The sequence below is a fragment of the Lissotriton vulgaris genome, chromosome 6 (assembly GCF_964263255.1).
Source record: "Lissotriton vulgaris chromosome 6, aLisVul1.2, whole genome shotgun sequence".
Taxonomy (NCBI): domain Eukaryota; kingdom Metazoa; phylum Chordata; class Amphibia; order Caudata; family Salamandridae; genus Lissotriton; species Lissotriton vulgaris.
The window spans coordinates 1541156009-1541176590 of record NC_141694.1 but is presented as its reverse complement, the minus strand read 5'-3'; the positions used below and the strand labels follow the sequence as shown (position 1 = coordinate 1541176590).

Sequence of the window (20582 nt, the reverse complement as noted above, 5' to 3'; positions counted from 1 at the left end):
GGAGCCGACAGGCACACTGCATGAAAAAGACCAGTGTCAGACAAATCAGAGCTGCACGAGCGACACACCCACCGTGCAGCATTTGCACATAGGCAGGAGTGCACCTCGAAATTGACAACATCCCGGTACAAACAGCGCCCCACCGCATTTGAACTAAGGACACAACTGATTCCACAAATGTGCACGACCTGGCAAATCACATCTGAAATTGCAAGGAAAAGTAACCTTAAAATATACAAGTACAAGCCAAAACCTGCACAACAGAAGAAGAAGTTCCCTCAAAGGCCACAATTATTCATTACAGGTATGCATCGCATAATTTACATTGGAGGTGACAGATACACAACAGACTTTTTATTTTATTCAAAAAATATATGAAGTTTTTAATTTTTTATTTTTAGCATTGCTTTCAAGTTTATGTATTTTTCATTTGAATTAGAATTCATTAGAAAAATGTAATCACAATATTAACATTTCATAAATAATTTCATGGTTCATACAAAAAAAGGAGATAAAGTGACAGTCACTATATGTGAAGAAAACAATTTATACCAATACCTATGCCCCTGATATCACACAACCAATCACAACAAACTAACACATTCATACTCTCATTACATACACATCCACAACGTCTGAAAAAGGAATCTGGGTATTAATCAGCAGGGAAACCCCTGCCAACTAACGAGTCTCAAAACTAAGTGTGAGACCCCGCACTATGGTCGACGCGCGTTTCAGCGGCCCACGGCCACCTTCCTCAGGACCTCTTCCAGGCAGTCAACACCCACATGAACAGGGGACCTAAAAAATGTAGTGAGAAAAATATACATACACTGTTACCAAAGGTATTCTAAAAAAAGGGAAAAAACCAAACCAATGTACAAAAGTTATTTACATAGTTAAAAAAACTTTTTGGGACACTTGAGCTCAACATGTGACACAACACAACCCGAATCCTCAGTGGGTGTATATGAATCCTGGTTAGTGGAGAACTGAAAAAACATTAGAAGAGTACTAAATACGAATACTGTTGCATCTTGCTCAATAGTCTAATAGTGTGACATACATTTCAAAAAAGTAGACAGGGGTCAGGAAACCTGGCAAGTTCTGTAATAGTTGGCATGTATCAAGATACATAATAGAAGTCCAATTCCTTACACTTTAAAAACATTAATTCTGCTTAATTCCCAAAGAGCAGTGTCACCGGCATGAACCACGTAGAGAGGTAACTCAGGAGTTTATCCATATCTAAAAAAGGGGAGAGCGTACTAAATAAACTAATGTATGGAATAAGTGGACGAGCAAGTTATGCTTCCAAAGGATGTACATGCCGTACCTATATTTGGAGTGTGGGAGTCTCTATAGATGTCCAACAAAATGATAGGGAGGCGATGTCGCAAATCCAAAAGAGCAACTTGTGATCTGTTATTCAACTGAAATAATAAATTGCAACAAAGGAGAAGAAGATATAATAAAGTCCGTATGTATCTTCCAAGTACCATCTAGTACTAATAATGTATTACCTGTACGAGGGACTCACCTTAAGATCAAGTTTATTATTCTGTTCTATGTCCCCGTATAACTACTTTCGATTGTATTATATTATTGAGCAGGGGACAGGTGGACTGCATCTCATATCCTCAGAAGACCTAACGAATAAAGAAAGATGAAATCTCAATCTCTCTATGTACCGTCAGGTGATACAGAAACCGAAGTCTGCAAGGGACTAGTTCACTCTCAGGGAGGATTTAAAAAGCAAGACATTAGATAGATAATTAAGCCACACGGACAGTATCAATGCCTTCAGAACGTGCGGATTCAAACAAAAAGCGGCTACCTCCGTTAGTCTATTCTTATCGAGTATTCTCTACATATGTACACACATGGGCAATTAGAGAATGCTCGCCCGCTCACTATACTAATTCATAGATGTTATCAGATCGCATAAATGACTTTTAGAGAGAAGGAAGGGTGAGACATGTAAACGTTTGGTCATGCGCGGCATAATTAACGATGGATATGAAGCGCAAGACATTTAAATAGCTGTGTGAGCCATACGGACAGTATACATGACTCTAGAGCGTGCCAGTTCAATCAAAAAGTGGCTGCCTTCATTAATCTATCCATGCCAAATATTCTATACATGTTGATGCCTATGAGTTTAGTAGAAAATGATCACTGCCCTAATGCGTAAATAATATCGGCTAACGTAAGTAGCTATTAAAGAGAAAGAAATATTAGCCATGCAAGCGTGTGGACAAGCGCGGCGCAGTACGAAGTGTGAAGCATAATGCTGGCTGCGTAAGGGGAATGGAAGATGGCGGTAATCTCAAATGCATAGATCTACTTACTGCGGTCTCGCACGAAGTGCGGATCAATGTAAACTCCCACGGGGACATGTGGTTCCAAACACAAATAAGCGCCACCAGACATGTTTTTAAGCAAGAGAAGACGGCGGAAGTCTCGCAATATTTTGATAAATTGACGAATGTTGAAAAATGAAAATAAAGAGCGGACTCCCGATTACAATATTTACAGACACTCGCGGGTCTCCCAGTTTTAAAAGGACAAGAGGTCAAAACGGACGCCATACTGAAGAGATATGATCAATGCCGATACAACGGGTAATGCATCCTGCAGAAACACAGTTGTATAAGATGGAAAACCACAACATTACCTTGTCTAAAAAAAACCATTAAGTTCCCATTTATATTGATGATAAAGCGAAAGTAGGAAGGGGGATAGACTTTCTTATCAAAAGATGTCAATTCGTCAAAAAATGACGAAAAGCGAGGTATAGCCATTTGGAGGGACAAATAAAAGAAATAAATGAGAGTAGGGGGAGGTAAGGATAATATTACAAAGTAATATGACATCACTGCATCTAGTATGCAAAAAAATAAAATACCTAACCAGTGAGTGTCTCACTAGAGACAGATAAGTTCTGGTACTGCAGACAATAACCTGTGGAAAACACTGACACATACAAGAGCAGGGCATAATAGTCCTTAATAAACACACAGTATCAAGGCTGAAATAACAGAGAGCGACTGTGCGGTGTAAATTGGGCACTATTTCGTGATATACCATGATATTTCCTCATTCAGACCACGTTTGACGCAGTCTAAGTGGTATATCCAAAAAGTTTCACGTTTCTTGCATGTTGTTTCTATTAATTGACCTGATCTTGACTGCACTTTCTCTACGATTGACCATTTAATGTCTTGCTCATTGTGGTTAATTTTCAAAAAATGTTCAACTAGCGGTGCCATCATTCTCTTTGTTCTGATGGCAGATTTATGTTCGCTAAAGCGTGTGTGAAATTCACGGCCAGTTTCTCCTACATATGCCAACACACAGCCACAGAATAGAATATAAATTATATTGCTGCTACGGCAATTTGTGAGATGACGAAGTTTAATTTCCTTGTCATTATATTCAATGGTCTCAGATGTAATTGCTGAGTCGCAAGCATGACACGAACCAGATCTGTGGTTTCCCAAAATGACAGGAAGTCCCGTAATGGAACGTTGGCCATCTGAAGGAGACCTTTTGGTCTGGCGAGTATGCACCAGCATATCCAGCAAGTTCCTATTTATTTTATATGCTAATAAGGGTAGAGGCATAGAGGGAACATGCTCGTCGGCATTCAGGATTCTCCAGTTTTTGTTTATTATGTTCCTGATCTTAAAATTCAGGGTTGAATGATTTATAACACAGGTAATCCGATTGTGTTTCAAGCGATTGGACCCTTGTAGTAAGGCTACTCTATCAAAGTACTTAGCGCTTTTAAAGGCGTGTCGTACTAGTCGATGGGGATAACCTCTCTTGAGTAGTCTATCTTTAAGCTCATCTCCATGTTTGTGGAAGGCAGCCATATCCATACAGTTACGGCGAATCCGTAAAAATTCCTCAAATGGGATAGATTCCCTCTGACAATTGGGATGGTAACTGTCAAATTTTAAGATGGTATTTTTGGATGTAGGTTTCCTGAAGAGGCTAACTTTGAATTGTCCCTGTTTTTAGAATACCTATGGTCAGAGTGTATATAATAGCGCTGAAGCACCTCGCCTGCTAATTGACTGCATGAAGCTCTGTGTCGTCGCTGTGCTGCTGCCATTTAATTGATGTGTTTGTGACATCGAGGCGTGACCGAGTAGACCGGGGACACTGCCTTTTTGCACTATATTGGCTGCTTGTTCCGTGTAAGGCCGCCAGCCATTTTGTTGTTGTTGTTGTTGTGTCGCCCTGCCCGGGTCTCCACCCCGCTCCCGCCTTCCCAGCTGACCCTCCCTCGCCCCTCCCCCTCCACTATCCACTTATGACAGAAGCTTTTGCGTGCAGCGTTCAGGCGCAGCGGTCGCGCCCCATGCGCGCCGAAGGTGCGCCAAAGGTAAGCCCGTCTACGCCCGTCCGCGCCTGGATCGCGCCCCGCGCCAGACCCCCTGGTCCTCGCAAAACCCATTCCACCCGCATAACGTACAACGCTGCTACCCTCTTTGCCCTTAACCCCGGACGCACTCCACAATGCTGCGAAGCTACCCCAGGACGCACCCACGGTCCTTTCGCCTGCCACTCCTGCAAGTTCACCTGCATCAGGACCCACACCAAATCCACTTCCCCCAAACACAACTCCGACTCTAACCACCTGAAGTGCATCCTGCTGAACACCCGCTCGGTCCACAGACACGCCACTGAACGCTGGGACCTACTCAACACTGCATCACCAGACATCGCCTTCCTTACAGAAACCTGGATGAACGCATCATCAACACCCGACATCGCCATAGCCATCCCGGACGCTTACAAGATCATCCGAAAAGACCGCACCAATCAAACAGGAGGAGGCATCGCCATCGTCCATAGAAACACCATCAAAATCACGACAAGCTCTGACGATAATCTTACAACCGACGAACATCTCCACTTCCAGATCCACACCGACCCCAGGACCACACTTAGAGGCACCCTCATCTACAGGCCTCCAGGAACCCGTACACAATTCAGCGATGACATCACCGACTTCGTCAGCCCACATGCCCTCGCCTCCGAGAACTACATTCTACTAGGAGACTTCAACTTCCACCTTGAAAACAAATATGACAGCAACACCACCACTCTTCTGGACAACCTGGCCAATCTCGAACTCAAACAACTTGTTGACACCCCCACACATGTAGCCGGACACACGCTCGACCCCATCTTCACCTCCAGCAAGCACATTTCCTTCGATCACACCACAGCTCTCCATTGGACGGACCACAGAGGTGTTCACTTCAGATACAAAACCACCTTGACCCACAACCCCCCACAACCTATTCCTCAGAGAAACTGGAACAAAATCACTTCCGACCAACTCCTCACATCACTCAACAAAAACCCTCCCACCCTCTCATTGGACCCAAACCAAGCGGCCACCAAACTCAAGCAATGGATCACCCACAGCGCTGACGAATTAGCACCCCTGAAAAACCACCAGATCAAATCAGGCACCAAAAAGGCTCCATGGTTCAATGATGACCTTAAAAAATCCAAAAAGCTATGCCGCACCCTAGAGAAAACATGGAGAAAAAACCCTACCTCCGACAACATGGCAACCCTCAAGGCAGCCACCCGCAAACACCACTAACTGATTCGATCCACCAAGAAATCAGCACTCAAGGATCGACTCGACAACAACGACCATAACAGCAAGGAACTTTTCAACATCGTCAAAGAATTCACCAACCCCACCGCAGTATCTAACGACATCACTCCCTCCCAAGACCTCTGCGATGCGCTATCATCCTTCTTCTACAACAAAATTGCCGACATTCACAACAGCTTTGAGAACACTCCCTGCGAACAACCCTCCCCACCCCCCTCAGAACCTACCCCGCCAACTAACAACCTCAGCGCCTGGAACCCAATCACCACTGAAGACACCATCCGCCTAATGAACTCAATCCACTCTGGCTCGCCAACTGACCCCTGCCCCCACCACATCTTCAACAAAGCTGACTCCATCATCGCACCCCATCTCCGTGATGTCATCAACTGCTCTTTCAACTCTGCCACCTTCCCAGAAAGCTGGAAACACGCCGAACTCAGAGCCCTCCTGAAGAAACCCACAGCAGACCCCTCTGAACTTAAAAACTACCGACCCATATCCCTCCTCCCATTCCCTGCCAAAGTCATTGAGAAAGCCGTCAACAGCCAGCTCGCCTCCTTCCTTGAATCCAACAACTCCCTCGATCCCTCTCAGTCCGGATTTCGAGCCAAACACAGCACCGAAACCACCCTCATTGCAGCGACAGACGACATCCGAACACTACTAGATAACGGAGAAACAGTGGCCCTCATTCTACTCGACCTCTCCGCCGCTTTCGACACAGTCTGTCACAGCACCCTTATACAACGCCTCAGCAACATCGGCATACAAGAAAAAGCCTTGGACTGGATCATCTCATTCCTCTCCTGGAGAACTCAGAGAGTCCGACTCCCCACATTCAACTCAGAGGCCACTGAAGTCATCTGTGGCGTACCACAAGGATCATCACTCAGTCCCACCCTCTTCAACATTTACATGAGCCCACTCACATCCATCGTGCGCCAACACAACCTTAACATCATCTCCTACACCGACGACACCCAGTTAATCCTTTCCCTCACCAAAGACCCTAACACCGCCAAAACAAATCTTCACGAAGGCATGAAAGAAGTAGCCGAATGGATGAAACACAGCCGCCTAAAACTCAACTCAGACAAAACGGAAGTGCTCATCCTAGGATCTTCCCCTTCTGCCTGGGACGACTCTTGGTGGCCTTCCGCTCTGGGCACAGCACCCATACCCACAGACCACGCACGTAACCTTGGCTTCATCCTAGACTCCTCTCTCTCGATGTCCAGACAAGTCAACGCAGTCTCATCCTCCTGCTTCAACGTACTTCGTATCCTCAAAAAAATCTTCCGCTGGATTCCCCCCGAGACAAGAAAGACTGTCACCCACGCACTGGTCACGAGTCGACTGGATTATGGTAACACACTATACGCCGGAATCATGGCAAAATTACAGAAAAAACTCCAACGCATCCAAAACGCATCGGCGAGACTCATATTGGACATCCCTCGACAAGATCACATTACTAGACACCTGAAAGACCTCCACTGGCTTCCCATCAACAAGAGAATTATGTTCTGTCTCCTCACCCACGCACACAAGGCCCTCTACAAACTAGGACTCGAATGCCTCAACACTCGACTGTCCTTCTACACACCCACCCGCCAACTAAGATCCTCCAATCAACCCCTCGCCGCAGTCCCGCGCATCTGAAAATCCACCATGGGGGGCAGATCCTTTTCCTTCCTGGCGGCCAAGACCTGGAACTCACTCCCCACTCACCTCCGCCTTACTCAGAACCACATCTCCTTCAGAAAAGAACTTAAAACCTGGCTATTCGATAAAAAATGATATCCCCCTCCCCAAGCGCCTTGAGACCCTCTGGGTGAGTAGTGCGCTATATAAATCCCTGAACTTGAACTTATATATTTTCTCACTACATTTTTTAGGTCCCCTGTTCATGTGGGTGTTGACTGCCTGGAAGAGGTCCTGAGGAAGGTGGCCGTGGGCCGCCGAAACGCTCGTCGACCATTGTGCGGGGTCTCACACTTAGTTTTGAGACTCGCTAGTTGGCAGGGGTTTCCCTGCTGATTAATACCCAGATTTCTTTTTCAGACGTTGTGGATGTGTATGTAAAGAGAGTATGAATGTGTTAGTTTGTTGTGATTGGTTGTGTGATATCAGGGGCATATGTATTGGTATAAATTGTTTTCTTCACATATAGTTATTGTCACTTTTTCTCCTTTTTTTGTATGAACCATGAAATTATTTATGAAATGTTAATATTGTGATTACATGTTTCTCATGAATTCAAATTCAAATGAAAAATACATAAACTTGAAAGCAATGCTAAAAAGAAAAAATTAAAAACTTCATATATTTTTTGAATAAAATAAAAATTCTGTTGTGTATCTGTCACCTCCAATATAAATTATGTGATGCATACCTGTAATGAATAATTGTGGCCTTTGAGGGAATTTCTTCTTCTGTTGTGCTTTATTTCTTCCCCTCTGTTCCCTGGCCGTACTTTAAATTTTGAGGGGGTCCCATCATTACTGCCAAAACCTGCAAACATGCTTTATTCACACATGCAGTGCATATGGACATTCACTACTGTCGCTTGATTACCATGGACGGCCACATTGTGATGTTCTCATGAGAAGTAAGTGTCAATGATGGTATTCCTACGGGCCAGTCCTGCCGCTGCTGCAGTGGGATGTGGTCCATCTGCCCCATCACCACCATCATCGTCCGGTACCTCTGGGACTGGGATCCATGGGGCCCTGGTGCGAACACAGATGTTGTACAACACACAACATGCTTTCACACGATGTCCGGGCTGTACAGGAGCTTCCCACCTGTGCCGTCCAGGCTCCTGAAACGTGACTTCAACACGCCACATGTGCGTTCCAAGATGCTCCTGGTGCGTATGTGTGCTGCACTGTACTGCCTCTGGCAGGTGTGTTTGGATCTCAGAGGGGTGTCATCATCCAGGGGCAGAGTGCATATCCTTGATCACCTATGACAGTGCAGGGAGAAAAGAGTCAATGCTTGGGTTGGCCGAATGTCCACCAATCCAGTGATGCCTGTGCTGGCTGTGTGTGGGGTGAGTGTAAGCCAGCCCGCAGCGAGTAGCTGATGCTGGCAACTACACCAACAGTCATCAGGCACCCAGAAATGCAATGCCAGAACTATGAGGGGATGACACAATTTGCACAGGGCTAATGGTCCTGGATGCACAGCGGGCGAAACTGGCCCACTGCCACGGGACGCTGGCCTACTGGAGACTGGGGTAGGGTCACGTGGACAGAGCAGTGCCTCAAATGTGTCATGGCTACGTTCAACTGTTGTGTGGCTGTGGTGCCAAGAAATGTCTGTTTTGGTGCAGAGGTAGGCCAGGATAACCATGGAGTGGTGAAGGTCGTGTCTGGTAGGAGGTCGTGTAGTATGACATATGTGCATCCCCACAATTGTGCATTGTGCTGCGGAGACATTAGGATGTGTGGTGTGTTGACTTGGTATTTACCAACAAGCAGTCTTGTTCCATATGTGCCATCCTGGAAGCGCTGGTTGATGGTGGACTGTCGGAAGATGAAGGAATAATGCACACTGCCTAGGTAGTTGGTGACAACATTGATGAAGAGTCGCCGGTGGTCCACTATTGCCTGCTCATTGATGGAATGCGTGTGCTTTCTGTTGCGGTAGTGGTGTGCAGTATCCCCAGGGGGCACAAGTGGGACATGTGTGCAGTCAATTGCACCCAACACGGCCAGGAATCCAGATACGGCGTAGACGCCTTGCTTTGTCTCCAGCTGTTCCTGCGCAGTGTTGGGGAAGTGAAGGTACTGGGGTTTTAAGCTGAGGATGGCATCTAAGAGAGGTGTGATGAACTTGGATAGACCTGGTTGTGAGACCCCTCCGACTCTGGCAGTTGTTGGTTGAAAGGTACCAGAGGCTAACAGGTGCAGCACAGCCAGCAGCTTTGTCTGCGGAGGGATGTTGGTTCTCCGCTTCGTTGGGACCGTCAGCCCGTGGGTGATGTGAGTCATGACGCAGTGAATGGTTGTCCTTTTGAGCTTGTAGTGGGCAACAACTTCCTTGGGCTTTAGGTCTTTGAGAGTGGTGCGTTTTCGGTAGGTCTGCTGTCTTACTCTGCGCTGCCTCTGTGGTGATCTGGGGGGATGCAGGTCTGGGTCCTGAGGGTGGTGGCGGTCATATGGGGGGGTGGCAGTGGGTGTTGTGGCCCTGTTGGGGCTCCAAGGTGCATGATGAGTAGCTCCATGGCGTCCTTTGTTCTTCGGGTGTAGCTGTGTGCAGGGTTCTGTTGCCTACTGCAGGTAGTCATCCGTCTTTACACCTGCTTGAGGCAGGTGTTAACTACCTGCGGTCACCACGGCTTATCGCCTGTTTCGGTTTGCTTTGCGGATGTGTTGTTGTTTTTTCATGTGTTTCTGCACAGGAACACCTACTCTGCATCTCATTAGCGTTTGTTGGTGGTGTCAAAAGTGGTGATAGGTTTTGGGACTGTTATCATGGGAATTCTGATGATTTCTGCTGTTAGCACAAAGGACAAACACAAGTAGCAGAGCAAAAACTAAAAATTATGCGAATGACGCTGGCAAAATTAAATTTCGACTGTCCAAAATGCAACCTTCTTCATTGTTACATTAAAAAAAACATCGTAATGCTCTTATTTGAGGGTCATTTTGAGCGAAGCTATGATCACCTATGTGGACTTGTCCTTACTATCCGGGCATGAACTGCCTGATCTGTCTTCCCTGATGTGAACTGTCTTCTTGTCTTAGTTGTGTTTTATCTGCTGTTTTATGTTATTTGTTATTGACAATTTTCAACTTGCTCTCTAGTAAAGCCCCTTGTTGCCCTTGGACCATGTTCATGCAATAGAAAACCACAAAATTAAGTAGGAAAAAATAAACAAAAACGATACCATAGTCATTGTGTGTGTTTCAAGACTTTTTCTCAACATTTGTCGATAAGCTGGACAAAAAAACATAACGTGTATTTCAGTTTCCAGTTCACAACTGCAGTTGGGACCATTTTTCGGGGCAGATAAAAGCCAATTACATGTAAAAGCTCTAATTGGTAGTGTGCCATACCTCCACTGTAGATACAGCTTCCTCGTAAGAACAGGGAAGATATAATCCATAACACTTTCCATAACACAGTCCTCTGTAGTCCACACAGAACCGGAGTTCGGGTGTGGCACCGTGCGCTGCAGCCTTCGGGACCAAGACCACTGGGCTGGCCCAAGGACTGCTGGAGGACTCAATAACCCCAAGTGCAAGCATCTTTGAGACCTCCTCTTTGATGCAAGCCCTGACCCTGTCAGTTATCCTGTAAGCCCTGCGCTTCATAGGTAAGCTGTCTTCTGTATCTACATCATGGACACACCAATCTGTGGTACTAGGAACCAGGGAGAACAGATCAGAGAACTACCCCAGCAACTGGCGGCAGTCATTCTGTTGCTCAGGGGTCAGGGTGGGAGAGAGGTTAACTCCATCCACTGACCCATCTTGCTCTCTGGCGGCCAGGAGGTCAGGAAGAGGCTCATGTCCAAGTGGGGCTTAAGGCGGTTGACATGCAGGACCCTCAAGGGGTTCCTGAGAGACTGCAAGTCCACCAAATAGGTAACAGGACTCTTGCGCGCTCCACAACCTCAAAGGGGCCTGTCCACTTATCCTTGAGCGCACAAGGCTCCATGGGGGCCAAGACCCACACCTTCTGTCCAGGCTGAAGCTCTACCAGAGTGGCATTCTGGTCGTACCACAGCTTCATCTCCCCTGGCTGGTTTCCAGATTTTTTTGCCTCAGCAAGTGCTCTGAATCACCTAGTCTGATTTCTGAAGGCCTGCATGTAGCTATATACACTCTGGGGAGGTTTCCTGGGAGATTGCTCCCAGCCTTCTTTGACCAGACTTAGAGGTCCTCTCACTGGGTGGCCATACAGGAGCTCAAAGGGGCTGAACCCTACAGACTTCTGTGGCATCTCACGGTAAGCAAAGAGAAGGCATGGCAAGAGGACGTCCCACTTGCGCCTCATGGTTTCTTCCAGACCCATTATCATGCTTTTGAGGGTACGGTTGAATCTCTCAACCAACCCATTTCCTTGGGGGTGGTAAGGTGCGGTAACTTGTAGGTTACACCACACTCTTGCCAAAGGGATTTCATATACTTGGATATGAAATTGGTACCCCGGTCAGACACCACCTCTATAGGGAATTTCACTCAGGAGAAAATTTCTATCAGTGCACGTCCCACCACGCTGGCCGTCACTGTCCTCAGAGGGATGGCTTCCGGGTACCGGGTGGCATGCTCCTCCATGACCAGGATAAACCTGTTGCCCATGGCTGTCCTGGGGTCCATTGGCCTCACAATGTCAATCCCCACTCGCTGGAATGGGGTACTAACCACAGGGAATGGCTGGAGAGGAGCCTTCGGCTTCCTCCCACTCTTTCCATTTGCCTGGCAAGTCTGACAGGTCCTACAATGAACATCTGAGCTCTTGCACATTAAGGGCCTATGAAGTGGGTGACGAGCCTTTCAAAGGTCTTGTCCTGCCCCAAATGTCCTGTCAATGGCACATCGTGAGCAAGCCCCAGTAGGAAGGCTCTGAAGCTCTGGGGTACCACCAGCACACAGGCTGACCCAGGCTCAGCAACCTTAGGTTCTGAATACAGGAGGTCATTCTCCCAATTAATGAAATGTGTTCTAGACTGATCACCGTTGGCCTGGGCTGCAGCCTGTCGACCCTAGAGAGAAGGACATTCTTTCTGCGCCCTGCAGAATTCCTCCATGGAGGGGCCTCCCTCCTGCTGCCAATGGGTCAGCTCAGGCAGGTCCCCCAGTTCAGCTATCAGTTCCCCTGTAGGTTCAAATACGCCTCCCTCACGGTCTGCTTCCTCCTGGACCGTGGGAACAACAGGAGCCAGTTTCCCGCGCCTCCTTCGCCTTCTCTCTATGGCCGGTTCCTGGGTCTCTCCCTCAGGCTCCAGGATCTCTTGAGCACCCCTACTGGCTGCCATTGACCAGGTGGTCATGCACCCCCAGCCAGGCAGACCCACCATCCTCAGGTTAGTACTCTTCTCCACCTTCTCCCAAGGTGAACTCTCCAAGTCGTTCCCCAACAAACAGTCTATAGGCATGGCAGTTCTCACAGCTACCTGAAGAGTACCAGAGACCCTCCCACTCAAAGGGAACCTGAGCCATTGACACTGACTCTCAGTGTTGTCGGCGTTCACGATTCAGCAGAATGCATGTGGGACTACCTGCTCTTGAGACACCAGGTGATGCTTGACATCTGTAACACTGGCTCCTGTATCTCTAAGAGCCCCCACCTTCTTGCCATTGATGGTCACCCACTGCCCATGTTTCTTAGTGTTTGAGGGCAGTTGGGGTTCCCAGACCATAACACAGTCTCCTAATGAGACAAGGGACATCTCTGCAGGACCTCCACCTCCTTGGACAACCCATTCCTCACCCAGGGCTACACTAGCCATGTGCCAGGGGGCTGCACCCACGGATGCAGATCTGACAAACTGGCGACACTTGGGATCATTGGCAAAATGACCCAGTTCCCCACACTTGTAACACTTTGGGGGCCCTCTTTGAACAGGTGTACCTGTCGGGGCCCCGATCAGTTTCTGGGGTGGGGGAGGCTGAGAACCTTTCCCTGGGTTCCCTTGGGGATTACGTTGGGGCCTTCTAATGAACTCCCTCTGTTTTCCTTGTCCCCCCCCCACTCTTCAGCTGGAGACCCTGCCTACCTTTGGCGGAGTCTCCCACTTGACCCTTGTGGACCCTGGCACTGACCCAGCGGTCCGCCTCCTCAGCAAGCTTCCTAGGGTTAGTCAGCTTGCTATCAATCAGGTGCTGGCGTAGCTCAGGAAAAAAATTACTAGACAAGTGCTCCCATGCAATTAAATCAAAGAGACCTTGAAAATCATTAACTCTGCTACCCTTCACCCAACCATCCAGTGCTCTGCAGAAAAAAGTTACATACTCAACATACGTACTGTTAGGAATCTTTGCACAACCCCTGAACATCTGTCTGTACAATTCAGGAGTTAACCCATACCTGGTCATCAAAGCTTCCTTCATGTGTTGGTAAGAATTATGAACCTCAGAGGGCAAATCTAGCAGTGTGTCCCGCACCTCGCTAAGGAACCGCCCCACAACCCCGCCCCCCAAACTCTCTCAGGGACCCGGTGGGAAGACATGGCTACCTCATAGGCTCGTGCTGTATTTTATCAGTGAACTAGAAAATACTTTTAAAAAGGGGCAAATAGCTTGTTGGTAGTGTCACACTGTGTTATAGTGTTGCACTTGTGTTAATTGTAAAATTTGTACCGCATACCCACACGCACTCGTAGCTTGTCCTGTGCCTGCACTCCCAGTCCGACCCTCAGCCAATCACGGGTGCGGAAGGCGGAGCAGAGGCAGAGGCAGGAACGGTCAGGGAAACGAGCGGTTAGCGCTCTAGCTCTTCATTAACTCAAGGGCTATAAAGCACCTCGTCGACCCAACGCGCAGTGTTGACGCGCAGTGTGGCGCCTATTCCTGCGCCTAAGACGAGCCAAAGACTAGCCCGTCTGCGCCCGTCCGCGACAGTACGTGGCTAGGGGCTGGTGGCTATGGCGGGCTCCATTACCCTCTCGGAGCCTCTCCATCAACCTGTATACACGTATTCTAGCCAGACATTGCGGGACGTGGGCAGGTATGTTACCACTCTGTGTCCCCATAGGGCGGAGATATGTGTTGAGGGACCTTTTTCTTGTAATATGTGTCACTCACAATTTACTCGCAACGCGGTTATATCCCCTTTGCACCCTACCTCCGTCCCTATACAACATCCATGCCCTGCTAATGACTCTTCTCTGATTTGTAAGAACTTTCTCTGTAATGTCCGCTCACTTGTGTCTCATGCAACTCAGATTTGGGATCTCATTACCTCTGAAGGCCCCCATCTTTGTTTCTTGACTGAAACGTGGCTAAAACCCCACACTGTTCCAGCCATCACTATAGGGGTGCCGCTGGGATACAAAATAGTGAGGATGGACCGCCCCATTAAAACTGGTGGTGGGCTGGCCATCATTTTCAAACAAGAAATAGAGGTGGTGGTCATTGAAACGGTATGTAACCCGCAAATGGAGCTCCTGATTTTTACCATCAACCCAAATACTAAGTACACCAGGAAAGGTGCACTGATCTATCGACCTCCAGGCCCCCTTGGGAATTTTTCCACTCAACTGGTGGAAGTGTTGGCCCCCCACATACGATGCAATTCCGATTTTACTGTGGTAGGGGACTTTAATGTCCATAGTGAAATAGCCACATGTGTTGAAGCACAGACACTCTTGACCGATCTAGCCACGCTTGGTCTCAACCAAATGAATCAGGGACCCACACACACTGCTGGACACACCCTAGATCTTGTGTTATGCAACTACACATCTATTAAATGTCTGCCTCCCACTTTAGTGGACTGGACTGATCACGCCATCATTGAATTTTACACACGCCTCAACTACAAGGTCAAGGGCATCCAGAGGACGATGGCAGAAGTCAGAAGACCCTGGAACAAACTAACTGCTGAGGGTTTCAGGAGTAAATACACAGAGCCCAATTGGGATGAATGTGGAGATGACGTTTCCTCCGCATTAGTCAAATTTAATGAAGCCTTAACACTGACTATTACCCAGGTTGCTCCCTTGAGAAAATTTAAACCACGGCCTATTTCTAAACAAGAGGTCTGGTTCACTGACGATCTTAGACAGTTAAAACTAACTGCTAGGAAATCAGAAAAACGTTGGAGGGCCACTCACAAGGCAGAGGACAAAGAATCTCACAGGACCTCATTAAAAGCTTACCATAAAGCTATTCGGGCTGCACGGAAACATCATATTGCAACCCAATTGTCAGCAGCCGGAAAAAATCCCAAAGTACTCTACCAGATCTTGCGAACCTTTATAAAACCCTCGGCTTGCGAAACGGATGGAATTGAGTCTCAGGAATTATGCAATAATATCTCTCAGTTTTTTGTCAAAAAAATAGATGGCATTTATACGAAGATCTTAGCCACCAAATCCATCTCGAATTCTATGAGCAAGGCTGATAGCTTGGTCCAGCCTCATATTAGCCTAATAGGAAATACGACCTGTAAGCTTGAAGCCTTTCCACCTATATCATTGGAGGAGATAACCACTCTTATCACCCAAACTAAGAGCGGGTGCCCCTCGGATATTATACCAGCACGGGTTATGACCCTTCTCACTGAGGAGCTGGGTGGAAGTATTCAGCAGGTACTTAACCTCTCTTTGAGCACGGGGGAAGTCCCCCTAGGCTGGAAGCAAGCTTTGGTCAGACCCCTACGCAAAAATAATTCCATTCCCTGGACCGACCTCACAAACCTGAGACCTATCTCACTCCTCCCTTTTTTAGGGAAGCTCGCCGAAAAGTATGTAAATCGGCACTTATCTAAATATATAGAAAGTGCAGGAGGACTTGACCCTTCACAATCGGGGTTCAGACCCAGGCATAGTACTGAGACCGCCTTGCTGTCCGTCGCTGACGATCTCCATATGCTACAGGATAAGGGTTACTCCGTTATCCTGGTGCTTTTAGATTTGTCAGCGGCGTTTGACACTGTGTCACATGATATCATGACCTCCAGACTCATTAACATCGGGCTGGGGGGCAAGGCGTTGGCCTGGCTAAGGAGTTTTTTCATCAAGCGTACTCAGAGAGTCACACTGGGTCCGTACCAGTCAGAGGAGGTGGAGATCTCTAAGGGGGTGCCACAGGGCTCCTGCTTGAGCCCTACACTTTTCAACATCTATGTGGCACCCCTGGCTAACATCATGAGATCCCATGGATTTATTCCTGTATCGTATGCAGACGATACTCAACTCCTCTTTCCCTTTAAAATCATGACTCCTGAGGTACGCAACTCCTTTGCCCAGGGGATGAAAGAGGTGGCTCAATGGATGGCAGCAAATTTCCTTCAGTGTAACGTCTCAAAGACTGAGGTAATGCTTTTTGGAGAGGCCAAAAGATTGTGGACTCCCGACTGGTGGCCTCAAGACCTTGGCCCAGTCCCCGTACCCAAAGAGGTGGTAAAAGATCTCGGGGTCAAACTGGATCAGGAGCTCGCCTTTAAACATCATACCAATCAAGTAGTAGGCTCCTGTTTCCATGTGATTGGTCTTCTCCGAAGGGTTTTCCCCCTGTTACCTGATTCCACCAGGAAAACGCTAGTTCAGTCGCTCGTGCTGAGCAGACTGGACTACTGTAACGGACTGCTGTTAGCCGCCAATGAGGGCATCATTAACAAACTCCAAGTTGTGCAGAACACGGCAGCACGCTTGGTTTTGAATGCCCCAGCACGTACACCCTCGAAACCACTACTGAATCAACTCCATTGGCTCACTGTGAAACAGAGGGTCTTGTTTAAAACGTGCTGTATCATCCATAAATGTCTCACTGGTAAAGGTCCTGATTATCTAACAAAAAAATTTGTCCCTTACATCCCTACTAGAACTCTGAGATCTGGTAATCAAGAGCTGTTATGTGTCCCCAGGTTTTGTAAGACCAGACAAGGAGGAAGGGCTCTGTCTGTAGCTGGACCAAAGTTTTGGAACGATCTTCCTTATGATATTAGAACTTGTAAGGAACACTTTCCTTTTAGGAAAAAATTAAAAACTTTCTTGTTCAACTATCAATCCCACTAAGTCTTCACTTAATATCGTTAGAGTAGGCCTGTTCTCAGATGCTGCTAAAAAGGCGCGGAGATATTCCTCAGGGAGTCGATTCCCAGCGCATTATAAGTATGCAAATAAAATAAACAAATAAATAAATAAAATTGAACCACTGCCCTATGTCATCATTCTTAAAAAATTCTATCACCACTTCTTTTGGTATGTACACTCTTGATTCTATATTCACTGGCTATGCGCTGCAACCAGAGGGAGTAAGGTCCATACTTTTAGCTTTCATCTCCATCTCCCTCAATTACATTTCATGCTCCATTTGAATTCTTCTTTCTTCCAGAGCCAGCTTTTTGCTTTCCAGCTCCAGTTGCCCATTCAATTTAAGTTTTGCCATCTCCATTTCATGTTCTCGGGTTTCCTTCCTGTCTGCCAACTCCTCTGGCAACAGGACTCTGCCAAACCCATTGAAGCTTCCTGCCTGCTCAATTTCCACCAACTCCTCAGGTGCTCTCCTTGACTCAATCCAGGCCCTCATCGCCTTTTGGTAATGGGCCTTGACTTTACATCCAGACTGGGAAACTCTAAACTTTAGCCTCTCTTCTTTCCAGTCAATTTCAACTCCCTCAGAGACTACGGGTGCTGCCTTTCCTACAGAGTTTGGGCCAGGTATGACTTTTCTTTAAAAATGGAGATCTCTCAGCAAAACAAAAATCAAATGTACGTGGCTGTGTTATGGTCTGAACTCACTACGTGGTGTTCACCAATCACTGTACATGAATCACAAATGCAAATTCGGAATCCCACCCCTGCCACCAATGTTAGAATTGGGGGTCTCTGGTTGGCACAGGTAATTACTTGTGACAAGCCGGGACCCTCTCCTCTAGTGAGGATAAAGGGATTACCCTTGAAAATAACCCCTGCTCATCCTCTAGGTAGTATGGGGTGAGCAGACAAGGCTTATCTCAGAGCGTTATGGTTTAAGCATTTGTGAAAACATACAGTAACTCAGTGACAACACCACACATGGACACCACACCAGGATTTGTATAAAAATAAGTATCTTTATGTAAGGCTTAGCACAAGACCAAATACCATTAGAAATAGGCCACAATACTATTAGCAATTGAGAGTTCTTTAAGAAAATGCGTACTTTCTTGTTCTGTGCGCTTCGCACACTCTGTTCGTCTCGCACAGCATTGAAAAACAGTGTCCGATGGAATAAAACAGCGTTGCAGACACTCCGGTCGAGGCATGCACCCCTGAGGTGCGAGTCATTTCACAGTATCTTAGATTTGTAGTGTCCGGCACGGACAATGCGGGCAGGCGAAGGCGTACCAGGAGCGTTGTTGGCCTCTTTCCGATGTGAGTCCGGCTCATTGCAGGCGTCTCTGTGCGAGGCGTTGAGCGGGGCCACTGGGAGCGATGCAGACGGTCCGGGTCTTTAAGAGTTTACTGTGCATAGTGTTGTGCGAGCCGTGCCTCAGACCAGGGATGCCTTTTCATCACAGACAGCTCGTGGCAAGGCGGCCGGTACGCTGCGAGCGTTCGGGCCGTACTCAGCCTTGCGGTGCGATCCGGTCTCAAGCCAGCGGCTGGGACACGGCGATGTGGTGCGGCTCGAAGGGGAGAGTTTGAAGCGGTGTGCGGTGGGGCCTGGTTGTCGTACAGTGCGAGCTACGGCTTCTAGAGGTAACAGAGATACGCGGTTCGGGGCGGCAACGGCACAGGCTTCACAGCAATCAGGATTCGAGGCGGGCTTTAGATCACGGGTCCAGCGACATGGGGAAATTGGCAGATTCCACCAGCTCTTTGTTGAGGCAGGGGCAGTCCAATAGTCCTGGGACTCCGTTCAGAGGGCAACCTCACCCACAAGCCCTTGGAGATTGTTTCAAGCACACGTTGAGCAAAGTATTTTCCAGTCTTTTCCCTCTCCTCTCGCAGCAAGGCAACCACTGCAGGTCAATCTCCCAGGTCAGGGACAGTACTCCTCCTTGCAGCTTTCCCAGTTCCTTCTCGTAAGGCAGAGGCTCTTCTTGTTTCAGCAGGATCTAAATTCTTGGGCTCAGGGTCCCAATACTTATTGTGCATTTCTTTTGTTCTTTCAGGCCAGGGGGCCTTTGCCTTGTTCAGTCCATTTCTTGAGCACTTTGTTGTGGTGACTCTGGATTGTCCTTTCAATATATATGTAAAAATATTCAAGTAATATATTTTTGGAGATGTCTAAATATGTCATAATAATAAAGTATAGCCTTCTACACCATTCACAGTAAACTATTGGAAGGACTTGGTAACAAAAGCGAAAAATCACATACTTCTCGATATTTGTGTATTCTTTTGTATGCATATTCATTATTTCTACTGCTCTTTTTATGACAGTTTTTTATTAAATGTTATGGCGTATCTTGCATGAAACGATTAATTAATAGTCATGCTTTTCCTGTTATAACTTTGAAGTGGACATTTCATCTGTTGCTGACTTTATATTCATGTTTTTCAAACACCTAGTGCAATGTTTACTGACAACACAGAGGTTTGGTAAATGAGTTGAAGGACAAAACACATTTTAATTTCGTGTTTTTAAAAGTGTCCTTGTCATCAGTCTGTCTTCAGATTAGAATAGATGGCAAAGCTCGCCACCTTCTCTTTGCAGGACACAGTGTGGGTCATTTGCGAAACCTAGGGAGTTAAAGGTAATCAATACATATAAAATAAACATATAGAGTCATGGGTGGAAATCTGATGAAAAAACATGTGTCAAATTACAGGCGCAGATGTTGTTCTTTTCCCTCAGGATTCATTTCAACTTCTTCCTTAAAAGGACTAAAAGATTTGAAGATCAGTCAGCAAAAAAGATAGAAGCGAAAAGCAATAGTCTAATTTTCGCTTTTATTATTATAACATATCATTCCCTCAGCTGCAAGCGGTTCTGTTTTTTATAAGTTCCACTGGGAGTCCAAGGGCAACAGTCACAACATAGTTTATTGACTAGAAATTCTTACATGTCGTAAAGCAGATACTGCAGAAAGAGAATAATCATGGTCTCCGACTTGCTTGGTTTAAATGTATAATATCGAAACCGAATGCACATTTGGCATGGAAATAGCACATTTCCTAATTCATATTGATTAATTCCTTATTCATTCATTTATTTATTTATCATCACCACCAGAACATTTTAGCACGCGTTTTGGAACAATCGATTGAATTAATCAGTAGCTCACAGGGCCCTGCAAGCGCTTAAGGTAGTACATATAATCT

The 20582-nt window shown here is 46.9% G+C and overlaps 1 long non-coding RNA gene across 1 annotated transcript; it reads right to left on the bottom strand.

The window, feature by feature from the left end:
• Positions 1-498: 498 nt before the first annotated feature.
• On the bottom strand, positions 499-2402 carry LOC147709117 (uncharacterized). The gene is made up of 4 exons (XR_015296532.1): positions 2352-2402; positions 1541-1649; positions 1337-1433; positions 499-801 (listed from the first exon to the last, which is right to left on the bottom strand). It is a non-coding gene; the product is annotated as an uncharacterized LOC147709117 (long non-coding RNA).
• Positions 2403-20582: the final 18180 nt, after the last annotated feature.